The sequence below is a fragment of the Lithobates pipiens genome, unplaced genomic scaffold, assembly GCF_037356315.1.
Source record: "Lithobates pipiens isolate NorthernLeopardFrog02 unplaced genomic scaffold, aLitPip1_a1.2 Scaffold_27, whole genome shotgun sequence".
Lineage (NCBI taxonomy): Eukaryota > Metazoa > Chordata > Amphibia > Anura > Ranidae > Lithobates > Lithobates pipiens.
In genome coordinates this window covers 138233595-138255417 of record NW_027507788.1, presented here as the reverse complement: position 1 = coordinate 138255417, position 21823 = coordinate 138233595, and the positions used below count along the sequence as shown (strand labels likewise).

The following is a 21823-nucleotide window of genomic DNA, read 5'->3' as shown; positions in this document are numbered from 1 at the left end:
ATATATATATATATATATATATATATAATTATAAAAATTACATTATACATTTTTATTTTATTATTGTTTAGTACCAACATTCTTTAAATAAATTCACCAGTTCCTGTTCAAGGACAGCTTTTGGTTTGAATGTCCTATGTGCGCACACGCCTTCTTGAGGGCAAGTTTGTTGAAGTATTCTAGTTATGTTTTTTTTTTTATTGTTTACTGTGTAAAGCAGGCCATAGATGTAGAGATTTAAGAAAATCGCTCTCTCCCCCGTTCCACAACGCTACCTATTTACACAGGGGGTGTCCTAAGGGCTTTGAGAAGATTTGAGGCAGCTGAATTTCGATGACTGACATGAGTGGGTAGTCCTGCATTGATTCCCCTCTATTCTGGATAAAGTGAATGTACTTGGGCAAGACCCAAGTCATGTTGTGTGTGTGTTTTTTTATTTTTTATTATACTTCCTTGCTTGCACTCTCCTAGATCAAGCTACATATCTGTTTTACCTTTGTGCTTCTTATCTCTGGTTGCTCAGGTTAGGATTCACTTGGGGGCCTATCTATCAATTTTGTCTAGATGTCCTAATCCTGTTTTACACCATCTTGTCTTGCTTATTGTATGGCTAGAGGGGGTCTGCTATCCCACAGAGAGGGGGGGGTGGCAGCTGGCTCTGCCTAACCGTTATTGCTGCCTTCCTGGAGGTGGTGTTGATTTGTTTTTGGTATGACTTTTTGTAATTTTGTAAAAAAACTCAAAACAGGGGAAAAAAAAAGGGGGGGGGGGGGAATCAACTAATTTTTCAATCAACACAATCAGTGTTGATGGGGGAATCCCGGGAGGTATTGCGCTCTCCCGGCGGGGGGGGGGGGGGGGGGGGGTGGGGGGAGTCATCCCAGCCAGGAGAACACAGTGATATTATTGCTAACAGTTATAGCCACTGGCAATAACCCCGTGAAAAAGCTGATCTGCTGGTTGAATTGATGTTGATTGATTGCATGGGTATAATCGGCCTGCCTATAGATCGTTCGAATCTCAGCCGGACCCTGCTGAACAATCAGATTTGAACAGACTATGGCCGGCTTAAGGAGCTTTCTTGCCAGTGACCATGGTATTGTAAGTTGTGGAAAAGGTAATTATCAGGGCTTCCATGAACCCAGAAAGGTTTTTCAAGTTCTTCCACGTTAAAAAAAAAAAAAAAAAAAGGTTGAGAAAAAAGTTGTGATGGGAAAAAGTCCTGAGAATGCAAATGCTGTGCAGATGACGTTCCAGGTGGACAATGAACCCAGATTCCCAGTACAAGTGTTTTAGCAACTGCCTTGCTTAAATAACCTTGACCAGGTATCAGAAATCACCTATTTATTGATTTATTTATTTTGTCTGTTAATATACTTTTATTAATATAAATTTTCATAGGAAACCATGCAGTCAAATCTTTGTCTTGTTTCCTTTACATGGATGACATTCCGAAACCAGCAGAAAGAATATTGGCTTAAGATACACCTTCAGCAGAAGTGATAATTAGTGAAGCACTTAAACTTCGGTTGGGGGTTATCAGAATCTGCTTCCCAACCCGAGGCAGAGAGTGGGTGCTAAGAATCTGTAGAGTGTTCAGAAAACCTCTCTGTCTTGGCTATCATGGTGACACCTGACATTTTCAAGTACTGCTTTAGGCAAGGAAGGGATATTCCTATACTCTGACTGGAAAAGGCTCATGTTTGTCCCCCTCAACTGTATAGAGTTTGCTGTGGTTTCACGAGAGGTCACTGACTTTTGCCGATACTTGACTGGCGTAATATGAGGATGCTGAAAGGGAAAATGATAGGTTTGACTCACTGCGGAGTACAAGACCCTAACATATTTTTAAGCAGGCACTGAATTATTTAGGTACATGTTCCGTTTCAGCCAGCTGGGCTTCGTAACTCTGATAGTGTCTTGGTTTTCTCTGAATCTTGCTTGTCAGCAAGGTTTTATTAATGCCACTTGATTAATTGTATAACGTAGGTATTTGGGAATTGGCTGGACATATTCCTTTTTTTTCCCTTTTTTTTCTACATTATCCAGTCCTCTCCTGAAATTTTGTGATGGTTAACACAAATCGAGAGACAAAATTTATGAAACCATTTTAAATTTTATAGTATGTACATATAGTACAGTGATGGCGAACCTTGGCACCCCAGATGTTTTGGAACTACATTTCCCATGATGCTCCTGCACTCTACATCGTAGTGGAGCATCATGGGAAATGTAGTTCCAAAACATCTGGGGTGCCAAGGTTCGCCATCACTGATATAGTATGTTGACTTGTAGGCTCAGTATACTAAATCTTTTAGGTGGAACCTGATGGATTGAATTGGCCTCTAGCTAATTCCAGACGCTTCTTCTGTCCACCTTGATGGCTTGAGGGTATACCCGCCATTGTGTTTCATCTCCTGTTGTAACATTCTCAAATAAAATTGGTGAAAAAAAAATGGGAGATTGGTCTGCAGTCTTAAGGCCTGTACACACGATCAAAAATGTCAGAAAAATACCACTTTCGAAGCGCTCATATGATAATTAGATCGTTAGTACACAGCTTTCGAGAGCTGATCATGACGGTTCATCTGATATTATCCGATGGGACAACCACAAGAATTTTTCTCATACGGTAGCAGGTTGTACAATTTTTTTTTTATTTTATTTTTTTTAATCCGTACACTTTTCAGCCGAAAACGCAATACAAAAAATACATTACATAACGTCTGAATTTTTATTCTGTTCTATGAGAATTTTTGTAACTTTAGTAACCGCTTCATTTTCGATATAAGAATAGCCTGCAAAAAAAAAAAAAAAATGGACGATCATTCGTCCAATAATCTCATCATGTGTAGCAGAAGATGTGCAAATGGGATTTCTCACCAAATAAGAAGCCAGTTTTGTGTAAACCAACACTTTATTCTCGCTGGTCCTCCAGACTTCCTATGGAAATGTTCACTTTGCTAAAATTTGAACAATAGTCATGCCCCACAAACATCTTTCAGAGTCATGCCACAACCTCATTAAATTATCATGTAATCTTGGCTCTGAATAAAGTGCCTGCAGATTTAGGCCGTATGCATGCTTGAGCTGAAAAAAAAAACTTTGGTTTTACAAGCATTGGACTTTATTCTTTCTTCTTTCTCTTTTTTTTTATTTTTATTTTTTTGCTTCTAAACATCTCCCCATGTTGGCCTATATGTCCATGCACACATAGGCTTTACCGGAGTTGAGGCAGGAAAAAAAAAAATCACCTGTGACTTCAAGAGAAACGTTTTGGCAGGAAAAACACCAAAAGCGCTAGGCACCCTAGCCAGAGACGAATGGGCTCAGGTGAATAAAACGGGGGGGGGGGGGACTAGGGGGGTGGTCAGTGTCAGAAGTTTTTTTTTTTTCACCTTAAGGCATAGGATGCCCTAAGGTGAAAAAACATGAGGGTTTACAACCACTTTAACATAGCTGTGGGGTCCCTCTAGACTCTGGAAATCACCATAGTAGGCACCACTAAGCCAGGTCCTGTGCCATTGGCTGTTAGGCACAGATGCCATTTAGAGATCATCTCAATGAGTGCAAAGTGTTCTTTACAAGGTGGAGAGGTGGGCAGTAATGTCACACACTCCATCTTTTGCATTCAGAGTATGGTGCCTTTGCCAAGCATCTGACCTTCTGTGTTCACAATGCTCAAGGGCAGGAGCTTGGCACGAGACCTGGTAACTAGTGGAGATCGCTGAAGTGGTGTCTACTTTAGTGATTTCCAACTTTTAGAGGGATGCCACAGGTATCGTATAGCCATAGTTTCATTGGTTCAGCTTGGACCAATCGCTTGGAGGCGATTCAGTTCGCATTGTGCGCTATACAAGTATTTCATTCATTCATTCAATGTGAAAATACTCAGAATTCTTCTTGAAAGCTTTTCCCCTATTGAAAGAAAAAATATTTGTATAAAAAAAAAAAAAAAATTACAAATATACATTTATTACAGAATGCATCTATGACCCTCTGAAAAAAACAGTCAGGTCCTGCAGGAGGTTAACCTCAGATTTATAAAAATTCTCAGTGTAGTGCGGAAAACCTTATGAGTGCTGATGAACACTACTTCAAGACCGCATTATGTGTATATATACGTTGTGGCTTTGCAGTGGTTTACTGGGGTTGTGGCTGAAACAATCATCCATAACCCTGTATTTTTTTTTTTACTCAAGCCGATGATTCTCTTTCTCACTAAAATGATTAGAGCGGCCGATTAGCTTCTGGAATGGTTTTAGAAGTGGTGGGAGGGGTCACACACCCCACCCCCTCCCACTGGTGTTTCTTGGGCTTACGGCGAGCCCACAGGAAAAGATCCGGCTTTTGGCGTGGCTGGTCACAGAGTCGTTTCTTTTCACCTCTATGATCCCGTCAAGGGGCGGAAGTAAATGTCCACCATGCTTTCAAAGGTAGAAAAGAGGACCTGTCACCCCTTATATGTACCACAAGGGGTGTTTACATACCTTGTGACCGGAATAAAAGTGTTAAAAAATAAATAAAAAATAATAATAATAATTAAAGGGACAGGCGGAAGTAAATGTCCACCATGCTTTCAAAGGTAGAAAAGAGGACCTGTCACCCCTTATATGTACCACAAGGGGTGTTTACATACCTTGTGACCGGAATAAAAGTGTTAAAAAATAAATAAAAAAATAATAATAATAATTAAAGGGACAGTAGTAAAAACAAAAAAAAATGTAGGTCTTGCATGCATATGTAAACTGTGTTCAGATGTGAGCTATCACTGCAAACGTTATAGTGAGAGCAATAATTGTAGCCCGAGACATCCTGTGCAAAAAAATTTAAAGCGTCACCTATGGAGATTTTTAAGTATTGTATTTTGTCGCCTTTCCACAAGCTTGTGCAATTTTAATACCATTCTGCATAAATTGCAACAATTGCCATTTTATTCTCTAGGGTCCATGCTAAAAAAAAGTATATATATCCTATAATGTTTTTGTGGGTTCAAAGTAATTTTCTAGCAAAAAAATACAGATTTTTACTTATCAAAAAAGTGCCAGAAAAGGCTTGGTCTTCAAGTGGTTAAAGTGGTAGTATAGTGCACTTGTTAGTTACATACCTACAGGGAAGCCTTATCTGTAGGTATAAACAATCTCCTAAATGTGTACTGTCTAAGGAGAGATTTATTTAAGTAGCAGACGGTGACATTGCGTGCACATGCGCTCTGAATGGAAAGAGCAGTGCCGTGGCTGTGACTTCTGCACACGTGCGGGAGTGATGTCCTAGTAGCTCGGCCATTCAAATGGCTAAAGAACATGAACCTGGAAGAAAGACCGGGTCAAGATGGAAGCCCTGTCAGTGGTAACCGTGAGCCTCTGCAGGGCTTCCTTTTTAAAGTAAGTCTTTGATAATGTGCTAGTATGTGATGCCCACATTATGCCATTACCTTTTTTTTTTTTTTTTTTTTTTCTGCAGTTTACTAACGGTTTTAAGTTTTGGATTTGTATTGCCTATTTTATATTTTGAGTGTAAAGCTGTGCATCTTGGAGAATAGTAGTTCTTTCAGCAGGCTGACATCTGTAACAAACAGGATTAGCAATGTATAAATACAAGAGATAAGAGATATATTTTTGCTTGAATCTTGGTGTACTTTGTATTTCCTCCAGATCTGTGCAGCAAACTTCTTATTTTTTATTTTTTTTTCTATTGTGCATTTATACGTTGTTTTGCAGCATTTTTGATGCAATTACCAATGCTCAAAACAGTGCAATTTTGCACATTCACGAGATGCTATACTGTGAGTGCAGCCTTAAGCCTTGTACACACGGTCGGAGAATCTGTCGGAATGCGTCTTATCGGACCGTGTCGTCAGATAATCCAACTGTGTGTGGTATGCATCGGACTGATTCCGTCCGACCCAATTTTCCAACATGTTGGAAATATTTCCCAACTGGGCCGGTCGGACGTAATCCGATCATGTGTAGAGAATTTTGATCAGACCAAGTGCCACGCATGCTCAGATCAAATTCCTACATCAAAGCTATTGGCTACTAGCCTGAATGTAGTCCCATCCTAACGAAATTACGTCATCCCGTTCTGAAAGATCGGATTTTTTCGCCAACTTTGTCCGACCGTGTGTATGCAACAGTTTCGGACACAATCCGACGGACAAAATCCGACTGATTTGGTTGCCAAAATCTCCGACCGTGTGTACGTGGGCTTGGATATGGTGGTTGATTTTATTTTATTTTTCCTTTTTTTTTTTTTTTTTTCACCTGAAGATCTTGCCAATAACGTACTTCCTGTCCGAAGGTGACAACACTAGCACACTGTACTATTTTTAAGAAAGAGAGCAGTTTTACAACTTAGGAAAGGACTACAAAACCTCTCCCCACCTCCTTTGGAACATACAAGGCAGGTATTCTATAGTCCACAAAGTTGAACCAGTGCTAATAACAATGCTTGAGATAAGATTGCAGAGTACACACCCACATATACTGTATGTGGATAGACACCTCCATATCTTGATGCATTGCTGGTACATGACTTGTCACAGAAATCTGTTGTGTCTGTACTAGAAGTGTAAATATAACCAGTTAGGCCTCCTTCATGCTGCCATTTAGCCCCATACACTGGATTCCAGCAGCAAGAATCGACAGATTCTTGTGTCTGGAATGACAGGTGCAGGGAATAGAGGCAGCCGCTCAGCCTGTATAAAGTAATGGCGGCTGACAGTGGCTCATCTATATGGTATTGGGAAAAACTTTTCAAATGTTTGTGGCAATATATCTCTCCTTTTAAGGTGTTGATGTAAGTTGTGCGGTGGCATGACGGGGAGTTTAGGTCACCGTTGTCCTAAATACTGAAAACAATAGCTCACTCATGAGCTACATAGTGACTTTCCAAGTAACTGTAATGACGTCAGCGCTAGTGTCCGGGACAAGCCCTCTAGCCAGGAATAAAAGATTACAACGAATCAACCAACCCCTCCCCGATCCGGCATCTCGTTGAGATTTACTTGAGCAGAGCGTATGCTGGAAATCAACTGTAAGTCAGAGATAAGTCATGACAAGAATGATGAACTGGTCCAACAGGTTCTGGTATGGATTTCACCTGCTTTCACTTGTTCCTGCTTTGTTGCACTTTGTATTGCTTACAGAGGGAATTTGCTGTATAGAGACGGAGAAATATCTGATTAATAGTTACACTGTTGTGCTCAGAGCCCATTCACACTGTACCATTGCAGCACGCTAAAACAGATCTAGTCCTGACGTCAGAAATATGTGGCGTTCACATCTCTGCGCCACTTTGCAGTGCAATTTTTATTTTATTTTTTGTTCTAAAGCGCTGAGGTGTATAAAATAGTGTAATATTGTGTCATAACACTTTATAGCACCCATTAAAAGATGCAAAGAATATGCATACTCACATTTTTATATATGGTGTGTATATAAAAATGTGTGTGTGTGTGTGTGTGTGTGTGTGTGTGTGTGTGTGTAAAATATATATACTCTCTCTGGTAGAGTTTTCGGAATGCCCTCCCACGTCCATTACGCAACCAAACTAGAGCGTAACACTTGGCATAAGTTTCAGTGGTGACATTCTGAGATGTCCTTGCCAGCCGACACCTTGGAATTGTGAGTGCGGAGATCTCACTGACAGTCAATAGTAGTATAATGCCGCGTACACACGGTCGGATTTTCAAACGGGAAAATGTTCGATGGGAGCTTTTTGTCGGAAATTCTGACCGTTTGTAGGCTCCATCGGACATTTTCCATCAGAATTTTCCGACATACAAAATTTGAGATCCGGATCTCATATTTTCCAACAACAAAATCCGATCGTGTGTACACAATTCCGACACACAAAGTTCTACGCGTGCTCGGAATCAAGCAGAAGAGCCGCACCGGCTATTGAACTTCAATTTTCTCGGCTCGTCGTACGTCACCGCGTTCTTGACGTTCAGAATTTCCCACAACATTGTGTGACCGTGTGTATGCAAGACAAGTTTGAGCCAACATCCGTCGGAAAAAATCCCAAATTTTGTTGTCGGAATGTCCGATCGTGTGTATGTGGCATTAGGCTCATGCACTCTGGATGTTTTTAATGCTGTGGTTAATGACATCTGGCTTCTTCCTTCTTTTTTTTTTTTTTTTTTCTTCCTGTTCTCGCCCCTGCATGTTGCCTTATGTGTCCATGTACACAAAGGCGTTTTAGAGGCAGAAAAAAAAAAATTCTGCCAGTCAAGGAGCAGTAGCTTTTTGGAAGTATAAAAGCTTGACATGTATGAATGCATCTGAACATGCATTAACACTAGGCGCATCAAGTGCTTAAAGGGGTTGTAAGGCTGCTTTCACACTGAGGTGGTTTTCAGGCATTTTAGGGCTAGAAATAGCCTCTAACCAATGCCTGACAACTACCTCCCCATTCATTTCAGTGTGACTTTTCACACTGGGGCGGTGGGCTTGAGGGACGTTCTGAAAAGTCCTGCAAGCAGCATCTTTGGGGCGGTTAGAGATCGGTGTATACACTGCTACAAAAAACGCCCTGCCCATTGAAATGAATGGGCAGCTCTGCCGAAGCTCCTGCAAAGCGCTTCGGCAGTGACGCAACACAGGCAATTTTAACAGTTTCTTTGGCCGCTAGCTGGGGTTAAAAGTGCCTGCGAGCAGCCGAAAAGCACCGCTAAAATTAGCGGCTCTTTACCGCTGACACGTTCAGTGTAAAAGTAGCCTAAAGGTGTGTGAAAAAAAAGTCAAAAAATGTCATACCTCCTCTGTGCAACAGGGTTTCAGAGAGCGGCCCCAATCCTGCCTTTTCTGGGGTCCCTCTGCGGTGCTCTTGAGTACCCCCACGGAGAGCCACATTCCATGCGGCACCCATGCGGGCGTGCTCCCAGGTCCTGCATCCATTGACGCAGACAGTAGGACTCGGCCCTGCCACTGTGGGGAGGCTGTTGCACACAGAAGGCTTTTTATCTAAACCACTTCAGCCCCAGAAGATTTTACCCCCTTAATAACCAGAGCATTTTTTTTTGATTCCGCACAGCGTCGCTTTAACTGACAATTGCGCCCAAACAAAATTGATGTCCCTTTTCCCCCACAAATAGAGCTTTCTTTTGGTTTTATTTGATCACCTCTGCGGTTTTTTATTTTTTGCGCATTTATGGCGTTTATATTATTTAATTTTTTTTTATTTATTAGTAATGGCGGTGATCTACAATTTTTATCGGAACTGTGACATTGTGGCGGACAGATCGGACACTTTTGATTTTGGGAACAGTGGCATTTATACAGTGATCAGAGATAAAAATAGCAACTTATTACTGTAGAAATGTCACTGGCAGGGAAGGAGTTAAACACTAGGGGTGATCAAGGGGTTAAATGTGTTCTCTCCGCATGTTCTTGCTATAGGGGGGACACGCGGACACGCCTCCACTGAGGGCTCCTGCCGCCGGCAGCGTGCGCAAGCCCTGGATTATGAAGGGACGTATGGGTACGCCATTTTGCGCACCCGTGCCATTCTGCCGACGTGTGGCGGTCGGGAAGCTGTTAATGTATACTTCTGCCTTTTGACAACTCCTTTAATTAACACCTAATTAAAAAAAAGAAAACGCTACTGGCCAGTAGTAAAGGAGTCTAAGAGAGATGGGCAAATGTCCTGTATGCAAGAAGCCAGTAGACAATTGCTCCTGTTGACATCCACTAAAACTGAAATGTCACGGTGTTGGTTTTTTTTGTTTTGGATTTGCTTTTTATAAGAATCCATTGATGGTGTGTTGTAACCCATGGCAGGTGCTAGTTTCTCCTTTTTTTTTCATTTTAAAGTGTTACTAAACCCAGGACCCTGCATTCACTATATCTGGTCTCCCACCATACACAGAATATGGAAATGCAATTATTTTAATAAGTATAAACTGCTAAATACCTTTCCTCATTAGCAGTATATAGCAGTCTTGTGACCTCTATCAGTGTCCAGCTGAGGACTGGTTAAAGCCTGGAGGAGGAGTTTTCATTCTCCTGATTGTCCTATGAGGCTGAAGGACCTCTGTCTGGACAGTGCTGATTGGCCCACTGCAACCTCCAAAGAAAAAAAAAATCTAGCAATACACACCAAACTGTGCAGCTTGTCCCCAAGGGTGTTCTATCAGCAGATGGATTGGGGACAATGGAAGAAGGGGAAGATCAGAGAAGACAGGCTCAAACACAATGCAGAGGATTAACCCCTTAGGTTCCACAGTGAGTATAACAAGCTTGCTTTACTGCATATACAGACAGATTTTTACTGTTTTGTGGGTTTAGTAACACTTTTAAGAACATCATAAAGATCTTTTCTCATTGGTTCCTATAGTTAAGCCCCTGTGCACAAAGACACTTGCTTTGTTTTCTAAAGATGCACTGTGGTGCCTTTCATTCTTAATGGTAGCCCGAATGTGCAAACCAATGTATTTGTGTTTAACTACTTCCCACCCGGCCAATGTACATATACGGCCAGGCGGGCGCTCTCTCCTTCTGAGTGGATGTTCAGGAACGTCCCTCAGAAGGAGGGGGATCGCGTGTCCCCGCGCAGCGGCGGGATACCCATGCGCTCGTGTCACCAGCACACTTCGTATCTCTGATCGGCAGGAGGGCTCTGTGATTGGCCCTCCTGATCACATGATGGCCGTGTCCAATCACAGCTTTCATGTGATGTAAACACAGAGCCGGCTGCTAGGCGATCGGCTCTCCTCTCCTCACACAGAAGTTGTCAGTGAGGAGAGGAGAGGAGATTGCTGCAACCGGCTGATGATCAGTATGAGCGTTTTTTTTTACAACTTTACTCACTGTTCACCAACTCAGAGTAAACACGCACGTCCCCCAAATAATAAAGCACCTGTCCCCCACATATGTCCCACTAAAATCACATGTCCCAATTATTATCTGCACACACGTCCGTGATCACCTGCACACATCTGTACATGATCATTTGCCTACATCTGTCCGTGATCACACGAACTAATTGTACACTTAACGGATTTTTTTTTTTACCAAAAACATGTATCAGAATACATTTTGGCTTAAATGTATGACAAAATTCAATTTTATTGGATTTCTTTTAATATAGAAAGACGAAAATATTGTTTTTTTTCCCCCCCCCACAACTTCCGCTCTTTTTGTCGCTTATATCAAAAAAAACAAATAAAAACGGAGTTGTGAATAAATACCACCAAAAGACAGCTCTATTTGTGTGAACAAAATGATAAAATTTTATTTGGGTACAGCGTAGCATGACCGCGCAATTGTCATTGAAAGTGGTTCCTCTCTCCCCTCTCTGTACTGATCTGTACAATGGACGGGGAGAGATCGGATGGATGCAGCGCTGTGGGCTGGATCTGTAGTGCCCACAGTGCTGCTCTTTGACAGCCTACTCTGCGATACCCTGCCAATACTCTGCGATACCCTGCCAATACTCTGCGATATCCTGCCAATACTCTGCGATATCCTGCCAATACTCTGCGATATCCTGCCAATACTCTGCGATATCCTGCCAATACTCTGCGATATCCTGCCAATACTCTGCGATACCCTGCCAATACTCTGCGATACCCTGCCAATACTCTGCGATACCCTGCCAATACTCTGCGATACCCTGCCAATACTCTGCGATACCCTGCCAATACTCTGCAGTATTCAGCCATGCTCAGCCTTACCCAGCCATGCTCAGACAATATTACAGTGGGGAGATTGTGGATATTACAGTGGAGACTATATGGCGGTGGAATTTTCACAGGTTTTTGCAAATTCAATTATTATTTGCTGATCCAAAAAACGTTACGATCCGTGACTCTGATCTGAGGAACGATCCGATCTGTGAGTTTTTTGATCCGTTGCACCCCTAGTGTAAAAACATGCACTGATGCACAAGCTTTGCCACAGCGCAGAGATGTGATCAGGTGCTAAATATGTCAACCTAATGCTTTCTAATCACTACTCTATCTTTCTGGAAATGCTAATTGCTTGGTTGTCGTAGCTTCAGTACTTTCTAAGTAGCAGACCCGAAAAAAGCATCCAGCTAGTGAAAGCTGAATGTTGTCAGGGAATCAGGTCAGCATTGGTAGGCTTTGAATTTATAAAATGAAGACGTATTTCCCGTTTCTGGTATATGGGGGAAAAATAAGTTCTCTATAGTAACCTATTATTTATTTTTTTGGCAGGGCTCCCTCACATACAGTGCAGTGATGTCCATTTTTTTTTTCCACACGCGATCAGTACAGGTCACCCCTGGGCACATAGAAAACAAATAATTTTCCATGTGCCCCATTAAAGCGGTAGTAAACCCAGTTTTAAAAAAACGCTTACATTCCCGGCATGCCGGAAATGCTAACTTTCACATTGGTTGTGCTCTTAACCAAACTCTCAAACCATCCAATGGCTGGTTTCATAACTGATCACATGTGCAGCATTATGGAAGTTGAAGAATCATTAGAGGCCAAGATGGCAGCTTCCTTAACTGAAACTAATAGAAGGGTTTACTTCCACTTTAAATCACAACTGTAGTGTTTTATTTGGGGTAAGCTGTGTTAAAATGCAGATATGCAATTTATTTTGTCTGCAGCACACTGGATGGCACCATATGTAACTGCTGCTGCTGTGCGGAGACATGAATGAAGTGTCACAATGTCGCATGTCAAATATAGTAAGAAAAATAAACGTGCAATGCAGTGAAATGCGTTTTACCGTGCAGGATAGCATGAACCAGTCCTAAATGTTTTTGTTGCAGTTATGAAAAGGAAAGCTGACATTGGGCTGTTTAATACAAGCCGCACCTAGCTGCATACCTCGGCTGGCTGGTTTATAATGTAGTCGAAGAATTTCCACAATGTCCCTGTTGTATTAAATGTCCATTAATAGAATACTATAAGCAGTGTTTGCCTGACATACAGTTGGACAGCTGGCTGTACAGGAATAAGCGCTGGAGTTTATCTTGAAGTAGAAAAAGATTATTGGCTTTTGGATCACTTTTATATAAAGGCTCGGAGTGGATTTTATTGATGGGTGGGAGTGATTTGTGGAGCCTCTAAAATAATGAACATATGTGTTATTCTGTATATACATAGACACAGGGCTCAATTCACAAAGCTTTAACACAAGAAAAAGAATCTTTTATTTTTAGTTATGCAATTTGTGAATTGTAACTTTCAAATTTCTTTTAACTCAACTGAAAATAACCGTCACTTAAAAAGAAAACAAAATTCCGAGCCGAGTGTGTTTTTGATTTATGAATGTAGCGTATAGTACGGGTATTGATGCACAAACATCAATAAATCCTATTGATGCACCAAAATTTTGGCAGTCTAAACGTATTGGCCGAAAATGTGTTATCTGCATTTTGCCAATAAGAGAAAAAGCTCTGAAAACAATAATAGCTCTAAAATTGCATGCAATGTTACCTTGATTTTACTGTGCTTATGGCTTGTTTTTTTTAGGTCATGTAACTCAAAATTGCACCAAAAACATTAACACGGGTGCGTTATTGATGCGTTCTTGTGTTTTCAATGCATTTTAATCTGGAGGTGTATTTTTGGCCAAATTCATCCTGCAGTTTCTGTTTCAGCACCAAAATTTCCATTCGGTGCACCTCTAGTAAATATTACCTATCCTGGTTGAAAAGACACAAGTCCATCCAGGTCTACCAATTAGTCTTATAAATGTTCCTCCTGTATGTATCTAAAATAGCCACATAAATCTAATATTAAAAAAAAACAATGGACAGTGTCCTTGCCCTTAAGGTGGTTGTAAACCTCAGACATGAAATATGAATAAAGCATATCCCGCTATAATATGTACTTGTCTCAATCCAGAGCACTAAATGTAATTTCTCTCTGCTGCTTCATTCATCTGCATGAGTCGCTTCTGACAACTTTTCCTGCTTCAGCTGATTGACAGTCTCAGCTCTGTTCCTGTTTGCTGTGAGAAGGGGTGTGTATCTCTTCCCTCCAATCAGCTCTCAGAGCTCATCTCACTTAAAGCGGGAGTCCGCCGGGAGTCCGCCTTTTTTTTGTTTTTTTTTTAAAAGCCAGCAGCTACAAATACTGCAGCTGCTGACTTTTAAAATAATGACACTTACCCGCCCAGCGCACCCGCGATGTCGGCACCCGGACCCGATCTCTCGATCGTCTCTCGGGTGCTTCCGCCACCATCTTGGGTATGGGAATCAGGAGGTGGAGCCTTTCGGCTTCATTTCCCGGTTCCCTACTGCGCATGCGCGAGTCGCGCTGCGCAATAAGGATGGTCCCCGCTGTCTCTGGGATCCGTGTGTTTCCCAGCAGGCAGCGGGGGACCTTCGGAAAGGGGCGTAGATTCTGCGGAAAGGGGCGTACCTTCTGCAGAATCTACGCCGGAAGTGGGTGCAGATACCTGTACTGTACAGGTATCTGCACCCCCCTCCCCCCTGAAAGGTGCCAATTGTGGCGCCTGAGGGGGGGAGGGTTCCAATGAGCGGAAGGTCCACTTTAGGGTGGACCTCCGCTTTAACTCTGCAGATTGTAGCTTCAGCTGTCTGCCCCCTGCTTTCTAACAGATCAGACAAGGTTTATGAATTATGCACTTTGAACTGTTGTTGAGGATAGAAGATTGCAGCTAAACAGATACAATGTATAGAAGAAGTATTTCATCACTGTGCATTACCTGAGGCCAGTCGTTTTACTTGGGTAAACGAGGCCACTGCTAGGATACACAAGCTTTCTATGTGTCCTGTTCACACTGCAACTCACTCCGGAGCTGCGTTGCAATGATCTGCATAAAATTTTATTATTTTATAACAAACATGTCATACCTCCACTGTGCAGTTTGTTTTGCACAGAGTGGCCCTGAACATCCATTTCTGGGGTCCCTTGGAGACTCTTGTGGCTACCCCTCATATTAGATAACCCCCGTGTAGAAGCGCTCTCCCGAGAAGCCAAATGCAGGACTCTGCCCCGGCGCCCGTGTCATTGGATTTGATTAACAGCAGTGGGAGCCAATGACTGCGCTGCTATCAATCTATCCAATCAAGAGCCGGGAACCTGTGGAGAGAGGGACAGTGGGGACACGCCAACGGAAATTCCGGGCTCAGGTAAGTAAAACGGGGTGGGGAGGCAAGGGAACTGGTAAATGCAAAGGTGTTTTTTCACCTTAAAGCGGGAGTAAACCCGCTGACTTTTTTTTTTTTTTTTTTTTTTTCTGACCTGCAAGGGAAAAATAATGAGCTAGTATACACCGCATACTAGCTCATTATGAAATACTTCCCTTAGAACGAGGCCCCGACATCTCGCCTGAACCACGCCGAGGGAGCTGACATGTTCTCTTTGCGTGTCTTCCAGGTATCGAGGTTCTGGCACTGTCAGTGGCCGCACCTGCGATATCGTCACTCCCGCACATGCGAGTGGGAGATTTCTTTCCGGCAGGGTCCGGCATCTTCCGGACTTTCAGCTGAGAAGCCCCTGTGCGCATATTTTTTTTACCTACAGGTAAGCCTTATTATAGGCTTACCCGTAGGTTAAACTTATAAAAAAAAGACTTTAATGCATAGGATGCATTAAGGTGAAAAAACACAAGCCTTTACAACCCCTTTAAGCCTAGTACACACTGCTAGTTTATTTATTTTGTTTAGCCGGGCTGAATGAAAAAAAAAAAACTGCCGACTCAGGTTGGAGCTGCTGTACTAACAATCCGATGTTAGTTCAGCTATCTCCCCTGCTGTTCTATTGTCAACAGCAAAACACTGTGGCCCTGATCGGGAGCTGTTCAGCAGACCTTTTTCGGTCATGCAACTTTGTGAGAAGGCTTTTTTCAGACCGGCTGCAGTACACACAGGCCAAACGCTGGCTGGTTTCTATTTATTTCTATTGAACTAGCCAAAGCCACCTGACATTCGGCCCGTGTGTGCGGGGCTTTACTGTGCGCAAGCTGTCCGTTTAGGTGTGAACAGGCACCTAATGTGGACTTTTCATGACAGATATGTGGGGACTGCAAATGCTGACTTCCTCCTGAATTCAATATTTCTAGTCATTGACCCAGAACTGACATGCAGAATTGAAATAATAATAAAATGAGAAAAGTCCCCATTCTCCTCTGTGCTTGTTCAGGGTCAATGACTCTGAAAGCCTTGAACTCCTTGAATTAGAACTATAGCACATTTAGGAGATCAGCAATGGTGGCCCCAATATTTCTCTAAGGGCATTCTTCTTTTTAATGAACACCATTCACATGGCAAGATATAACCGAGGAAAAAAAAAGGCATAGTAATGATCCCAAGAACAACTTAAAGGGTTTGTTAACCCATTTCTGTAAGACTATACCAACCCCTCTATTGGAGGCTGGCATAGCACACTATGTAGTCGTTTTAAAAAAACAAGTGCTCTAAATACAGAATTTGAGCTGTCTTCGGGCCAGTCACGTGACTTCTGGCCACTTTACAGCTCCGATGGATGTCTTCTGCGAGAGGAGCCGTGATCTCCCTCTGAGGTCAGCTGGGGAGATCACGTGGCCGCTCTGCTCTTCTGTAGAAGCCCTGTCTCGTAGCTGTAAAGCGGCCATGAGTCACGTGACTGGCCTGAAGACAGCTCTAAAGGGGTATTTAGACTGCCCGTTTTTACAAAGAACTTGCATCGTGTGGTATGCCAGCTTCTTAGAGGGGCTGGCAGTGACCATTGTAGGCTTTTATTTGTAATAGTAGCGTTGTGGGGGGGGGGGGGGGGGGTGGCGACTAAACAGAGACACAGCTGACAGAAAAGGTTTCTTACAGTTTAAAGGGGGGTAGACTGCACAGCAGAAGCGGTGTGCTGTGTAATCTGCTTTAAAGAGGAAGTAAAGGCAATATAAAAATAAAATAAAAAACACACCCTGTAAGGCAAAAGCATAATGAGCTAGTATGCATAGCATACTACAACCACTTTAAGGGACCAGGGGATATATATATATATATATACACACACACACACACACACACATATATATATATATATATATATATATATATATATATATATATATATATATATATATATATATACACACATACACATATATATATATATATATATATTAAAAAATTGGGGGGGTTGGCAAACACTTTAAACCATTGTACACACTTTTGGCAGTGCCTGCGTTATTCTGGAATACCGAAGCTTAACAACTTGTCTTGTCTAGAAGCTGAAATATGTTGTCTGGACATGTGTAACCCAACAACGTCAAACCATATTTTTACCTGTCATTCTAAAGCAAGCCTTGAACTGTTAGGCTGAGAACTTGAAAAACACGTGAAATATTATATCATTTTCAGTGTCTAAAATTGGTGATGGAAAGCATTTTTCTATACAGGAGGTTCTCACTTTAAAGTCACACTAAGCGTAAGTCTCTTTATATATATATATATATATATATATATATATATATATATATATATATATATATATATATATATATATATATATATATATATATATATATATATATATATATTATAATAAATGCAATATTTTTAAAGGGTTACTTCACCTTTACAAAAAAAAAAAGTTTATGTAGAAAAGGGACATCTGTAAAAAAAGAAATAAACTGCAGCTTCGACTAAGGCCCCTTTCACACATGCGGACGATATGTCCGTATTTCATCCATCCGTTTGCGGATGAAATACGGACATACATTCATCCCTATGGGATAGCGGGTGTCTGCGGATGAGCATCCGCAGACACCCGATTTCGTCCGCCTCCGCAACAGTCCGATTCTGCAGACGGAGGAAAATCCTATTTTTCTATCCGTCTGCAGAGCGGATCGGATGAACACGGACAACACGGTCCGTGCTCGTCCGATCCCCATAGAGGAGAGCGGAGAGCTGACAGGGCAGTCCCTGCACAGTGTGCGGAGACCGCCCTGTCCGCAGCCGGCTCAGCGGGGACAACTGAGCGATCCCCGCTGAGCGAGCGGATCTTCACGGGGCGGATCATTACTGATCCGCCCCGTGTGAAAGAGGCCTAAAGCTGAATAATGCCCTTGCTGTAGGCCATTTGCGTACCTCATGAAGCCTGACTGAAAACTCCCAGTACATTGCTAAGTGAGGCCCAGCTATTACTGTTCACCATCCCAGGAGCAAGCTTTTTCTCAGATTGGATCCCCTTCACGTGCTCTCTGCCCTCTGATGCAGTGTATCGGAGCACTGAGTTTAAGAGCTCATGTGATGGTGAACTTGAACAGTAATGGCTAGGCCTCACTTCATGAGGTATGTAAATGGCCTACACCTATAGCAAGGGCATCATTCAACTTTGGTCAAAGCTGCACAGTTTGTTTTTAATCTAAACATGTCCCTTATTTGCATAAGCATATTTTTGGTAAATGTGAACTAACCCTTTAAAAAAAGGCCTCATGCACACTGAACGTTTAAAATAATGTTATAAAAACACCAGGAGCTTTGCAGTGAGTTTTTCAATGTTTTTGCAATAGCATTTTTTTTTTGTTTTTCCGACTCTGAAGCCGCACAGCGCGACTTGAAAAACGACTTCTGTATGGAAGTCAATACGAGCCGCTCTGAAGTCGCCCCAAAGTAGTACATGAACCCTTCTCTAAGTCGGAGCAACTTGAGTAGCTCCCATTAGAACGGTTCCATTGTATAGAACGGGTATCCCCTGTCTGAACCAGGTCTTACTGCATAGGTCATTGTATCAAACAGTTGTATTGTGTGAGGCATCCAAGCCAGTCGATGTCAAGGTTGAGGCGTTTCAAGGGATTTCCCTGTCAGGAAACTACAGATACAAAAACACAGATTTTAAATATATATTCTGTGGAAAAAATAAAAAGGAAAACTAAACACACCTTTTTATTAGTAAAAAGTTTGAGGTTCTGGCCACCACTCTGCAATAGATTGGCAGCCTTCAATGTAAGTGCAAGCCTACTACTTACACATAATGTTTTGTGCTTAAGGTCCTTGCCGCCATTTTCCTTGGCTGGATTGGTGGCTTTTTATGTAAGTGTTCTTTGCACATGTGGTTTTATGTTTGTTTACATATGCTAGTTCACCAATAAACACGCTGAGTTGTTGTTACTATGAAAAAGAAAGCTTTCTGGTCATGGTCCATATACACTGATGTATTCTGAAAGAAGGTCCTGTAATCCAGATACGAATGGAAAGTGGGAGCTGATGTTGACTATATATACATCTGAGGTCCTGGATGCTAGCACATGCGATTTTTGCTGTTCTAATTCTGGACAGCAACTCTATCTGGTGAGTTTGTCTTTCTGTCGTTGGTGGAAGTCGCAGTTTGTCACACTGAAAGAGCTAGATCCCTTGAAATATATCACCTGATATTTCTTTATCAGTTTATATGAACTTTTTCTTGTGTTGATTATTTGAATATATTCTCACTTCATGGACACACAAGTTTGTGTTTTGCGTTTCTTTTGCTATTGTTAAGTAGCACTACAATTTTTCCGTGTCAATATTCAAGTGATACTAAAACTAAAACGTATTTGTTTTTATTTTTTTTATTTTTTTACCTTAACAGACAAGTAATGTTTTTTTTTTTTTTTTTTTTTTTTTTTATTCGTACTTGCCTCGGTGGATGCAGCATCACACCGATGCTGCATCTGCCCCCCCACCATCTCTGCACTGAGAACCGAGCCACCGAACATTGCAGATGGCTCAGGTTTCACAGATCCCCGAGAGGAGAGCTGCTGACTGTCAGTCAGCATCTCCTCTCTGCTTCCCCATGCTCATTGGAGAGCTGAGTTGTGGAGGGGCGGGGAGCGGCTCGCTGAGACCGCCATCAATCAAGGCAGCAGGCCGATCCAGACTTGGGAAGTCGCTATGGCGCGGTGCCTCGACTGATTGCAGTGACATCAGCAGAGAGCGGACTTCAGACCACTCTCCGCTGAAAACTGGTCACAGGAATGCAAAACAAATTGCACTCTTGTGACCCAGAGGAGAAGCCCAGCCTAAAAATCTCAGGCTGGACTTCTCCTTTAATGCATTCCCTGCATTAACGTTAAATAAAAGCTTTCTATTTTTCTGATCCAGCACATCTATTTTCCCCTCTTCTTCTCCTTCTTCACACAACATTGGCTCCTGTTGCGGTCAATCAAATGCAGTGAGCAGGATGTGGGTGGCAGGGCTAAGTCCCACTGTGTAAAGCTGGATACACACTATACAACTTTTGTTGTTAGATTTTCTTTAGATTTCCTTCAACTATGTAGTGCAAGGGCCTGCCTGATTGCAAAGTGTTTTTAGGTTTGACCTCCTATTATATGGTTTTGGTAAATCTAAAGGAAAAAAATCTAAAAACAATTGATTAGTTTGTATCTAGTTTTAAGCATGTATACTGCTGCTGATAAATGGACATTTAGGAGCAGTTGGGCATTTTTTTCAGCTGCCCCTGAAATCTCCTCTGTTATCTTATCAGTACATGTACACAGAGTTGTTTATAGTCCCCTGCTCCTGCCCCTGTTTAAATCCAATCCGGGGACAAAACCGGGGACAGACTTGGTTCAGGGACAGTATCCTCAATCCGGGGACTGTCCTCAGAAACCGGGGATGTCTGGTCACCCTATCTTATTTGTCCATCCATGTAAGTTCCAAAAAAAGGCCTCTAAACTCAACTGCCTAGAAATGACTGAAAACGACCCTGTGTACATGGATGGATAAATAAGATAGGGTGACCAGACATCCGCGGTTTCTGAGGACAGTCCCCGGATTGATAATACTGTCCCTGAACCAAGTCTGTCCCCGGATTGGATTTAAACAGGGACAGGGGCAATTTCAAAGACAGTCAGTGCAGAATAAAAAAAAACAAAAACAAAAAACAGAATTACTCCCCCCCCCCCCCCCCCCCCCGCGCTCTGCTGCTCCTACTAGCTTAGGGGGTGGGGGTGTATTTTTTTTTTCATTATCTGTGCCCCTTTCTGATGATCATCTGCTGGTCGCAGCAGAGAGAATATTTCTTCAGTTTCAGGTGCATGCCCGTTCTGTTCCTGCTCGCATGTTCTTCTGCCTTGGCTCAAGTCCCGGACAGCCAACTGCCCATCTCCTTGCCTTCCCTGGCGGAGTGATCTTAATCTGCTCCCCACCCAGTAGTAGCCGAGCCCTGGAGAGTAAGACTTGACAGGCAGAGAGTCGCTAATTGCCGCCATTACTAGTTAAACAAAAATATGGATCCCTGGATTTCATTCAAAAAATCCGGTCACCTTAAAATAAGATAACGTAGAGGAGAGTTCAGGGGCAGTTGGGAGTTTTTTTTATCTGCTCCTAAATGTTCGTTTACCAGCAGCAGTGTATATGAGGCCTTAGCATAAGTCTATTGAGTGCTGCTAAAAGGCGCACATCTCAGGAGCGTGCAATCACTGTTCTTGCTATAGGAACACACGAAGAAGAGGAGGAGCCAGGATCGCCACCAGGGGATCCAAGAAGAGGAGGATCGGGCCGCTCTGTGCAATACCACTGCACAAAGCAGGTAAGTATAACCTGTTTGTTATTTTAATTTGAAAAAAAGTTTGCCTTTAGTAACACTTTTAGACCTCTTTTTCACACTGGGCTGGCGGGTCCATTAGCGGTAAAGTGCTGCTAGCTTTAGCGGCACTTTACTGCTGTTATAGCGACGCTTTTTCAGCCACTAGTGGGGTGTTCTTAACCACCGCTACCAGCCAAGGAAAGGGTTAATTGCGTTTTGTAGCGCTGCTGAAGCGCTTTGCAGGCACTTCGGCAGCACTGCCCGTTTATTTCAATGGACAAGGGCGGTGGAGGAGCGGTGTATACAGCGCTCTCGCACCACCCCAAAGATACTGCTTTCAGGACTTTTTTTCCTGTCATGCAAGCGCCCCAGTGTGAAAGGGGT

The 21823-nt window shown here is 42.5% G+C and overlaps 1 protein-coding gene across 2 annotated transcripts in view; it reads left to right on the top strand.

The window, feature by feature from the left end:
* The window catches only part of CDC42EP5 (CDC42 effector protein 5), a 53051-nt gene that overhangs the window by 11112 nt on the left and 20116 nt on the right, over positions 1 to 21823 (top strand). The window lies entirely within an intron of this gene.